We start from the raw sequence: 3,190 nt of genomic DNA, 5'->3' as shown, positions 1-3,190 counted from the left end.
TCGGTAAAGCACCTTAGGACCCTTCCATCTATGAAGAGTATTTGATTCTACCATATCTGGGTCTTGAGAAGAAGATTTTTGAAATTTCAGTCAATTCGACCCTTTTTGGCCCCACCCATCAGCCCCTGGGGGTCAGTCAGGGATCATAGGTGCATACTATCAAACTGCTACCTAGTACTGATAATGCTAACCCAAATTGAATTACTTCAAATGGAAATTAAACAACTGTTGGTTCAAAATGTGATTTCCCAATATAAACTATAGCAAAGTGTACCCCCTCCCCAGGAGAAAACGTGTGACTCCAGGGTCATAAAATTCACAATTTCGGTAAAGCACCTTAAGACCCTTCCATCTATGAAGAGTATTTGATTCCACCATATCTGGGTCTTGAGAAGAAGATTTTTGAAATTTTAGTCAATTTGACCCTTTTTGGCCCCGCCCCTCAGGCCCCTGGGGGCTTGGGAATAAACCGGCCACTATTGTTGTTGACCTTTGTCCATGAAAGGTCTCTGCAAAATTTCCTTGAAATTGGTTCAGGGGTTTTGGAGAAGAATATTTTTGAAATTTGAGTCAATTTGACCCTTTTGGCCCCGCCCCTCAGGCCCCTGGGGGCTTAGGACTAAACCGGCAACTGTTTTTATTGACCTTTGTCCATGGAAGGTCCCTGAAAAATTTCATTGAAATTGGTTCAGGGGTTTTGGAGAAGTCGTCGAAAATGTAAATTGTTTACGGACGCACGACGGACGACGGACGACGACGGACGAAAGGCGATCGCAATAGGTCACTTGAGACTTTGTCTCAGGTGACCTAAAAAATTAAAAAGGTCCCCAGGGCCTGTGCTATGAACTATTTAGTGCCGCCTTCCAAAGGTGTAGGACAGGGTTCACTTTTTTGTCCAAAGAACTATCAAAACAATGTTTTACGCTCTCAAATAATATTATATTATTTAAAGTAGGATCTGCTGCAAATTATGAACTCAAATATGTTACAAAAAATTGCATAATAAAAAATGTATAAAATCTTAAACTCTAAAAATGTTGGTATTTTCATACACTTTTTTTTGCTACATGAATTGCTTTACGGAAGTAAAACACCAATTTCCGGTTCTTGTACACCAAAAATCTTTTTAATATTATTTTGTGCATTATGTTGCGATACGATAGTGAAAATTTCAGAAAATTTGAGAACCGGTAAATTTTTCATATAAATGTCAAATTGTAGCAACGTCTATTTCCAAATAAAATCCAACAACCTTATGACCTATAGTCATGTTTGATAATTAAACAATATGTCGCACCAATTTATTATCGCAACTGATCACATTTTCATCAATAAGATCTGCTGCTCATGATGAGCCCAATTATAAAGCTAGATGTCACACACATAAAAGTTTAGTATGTTATGTACATTTTTAGTTGTTTCGCATCTTTACGGAAGTGATTGACATATTTCATGATGATTTCATGACCCCAAGGTCTGCCTAAAGCTTTACTATATTGTATATTCTATAAGTTACACGTTTTAGTATATTTCGTTTATATTTGCATTGAAATACTTCAAACTTTGGTTGGAATTATAATGGAACAAATACTAACAAACAAAACCTTTAAACACATATTCGAAACGTGTAAAGTCATGCTTCTATTCCCCCACCATTTGCATATAAATACGTATACATTCATAGTCACGGGGTCAAATAACTGTAAATCTTCAACCGCTTCTGAATATCCTTGGTTTGGTTTGGTTAAGTATTGTTTAACGCCCTATCAACAGCCATAACCCTTTAAGGACGGCCTCCCCTGTGTACAAGATGCATGCGTGTAGTGTATGCGTCTGTGTTTTGGGAGGCTGCGATTTATTGCCTTTTGGTTATTCAAATGAAGTTGTTTATAGTTTTAAACATACTTGACACCTGTAACCTTCAATATGGGTGAAACTAATGCATATTGTACAAATGGTAAAGCATGCTTCTAACTAAATATCATCACCATGTGCCTTTTGGTTATTCAGAGTTTTTGTAAAGGTTTTAAAAAGTCATTGACCCATGTGACGTTGAATATGGATGAAACTCATTCATTTGAACAAATTCGGTAGGCCTTCATTCTCAATACTAACACTCGCTGGAATAGTTTTTATCATTTGACCCCAGTTACCGTCAAAGTGGGTCAAGGTTCTTTGTTTAAATTAATTTGGAAGCCTATTATACCAGGAAGCTACTGGCCAGATATCGTCATCATGGGCCTTCGGTAGCCCATCATCCCATTATCACCATAGACCTGTTGGTTACTGAATAGAAGATGTTTAACAAAAATCTTGATGACGGGCGACTCGCCATGGCCAAAGCCTTACTCTGCTCTTCGGGACCGACAAGCTAATAAAAAACATAACAAGAGGGCCTGTATATTTAAGTTGTCATAGCAGAAGCTTATCATTAAATATCCTGTACTACAAATATTTTACTCGCAAACTCTGTCGGCTTCATCTGTTGAATCTACCAGCCAATTATTTTTTATATAATTTTATGCTTTTTGGTTCTTCTTCAGAAGTGTTTGACATATTTGACCCCTGTGACCTTATATGGAGATTCAGGTTTTGTTCATTTTCAAACTTCGTCGGGCTCTTTCACAGGAAGCTACCAGCAAGATTTGAAGAATCTGTACCTGTCAGTTCTTCAGAAGAAGTTGTTTGACATATTTGACCCCTGTGACCTTGAAAGGAAATTGAGGTTGAAAGTAAGTCAAGGTAATTTTCATTCTCAAACTTTGTCGGGTTCTATTTCATGAAGCCACCAGCCAAATATGAAGATTCTATACCTTTCAGTTCTTCAGAAGAAGTCGTTTCAAGTGTTTGACACATTGGACTCCTGTGACCTTGAACGTAGGTCAAGGTCAATTTAATTCTTAAACTTTGTCAAGTTCCTACCAACGAAGCTTACAGCCAAATATCATGATTATAGGCCTGTCCGTTCTTCCAAAGAAGTAATTTAAAGGAAAAGTTGACGGAAGACGGACGCCGCACCATGACATAAGCTTACTTGCCCTTCGGAAAGGTGAGCTAAAAACAATATGGCTTTTCAAAAAATCTAATCATGCAGTTTCCTTAATAATTCACAACCTCGGAACCATGTGCCCTAAAGTTACAAATATAGAACAATATTTGTCAAAATAATATATAATATAATGATACATGT

The sequence above is a fragment of the Mizuhopecten yessoensis genome, unplaced genomic scaffold, assembly GCF_002113885.1.
Source record: "Mizuhopecten yessoensis strain PY_sf001 unplaced genomic scaffold, ASM211388v2 scaffold10751, whole genome shotgun sequence".
NCBI lineage: Eukaryota > Metazoa > Mollusca > Bivalvia > Pectinida > Pectinidae > Mizuhopecten > Mizuhopecten yessoensis.
This window is presented reverse-complemented; position numbering follows the sequence as displayed.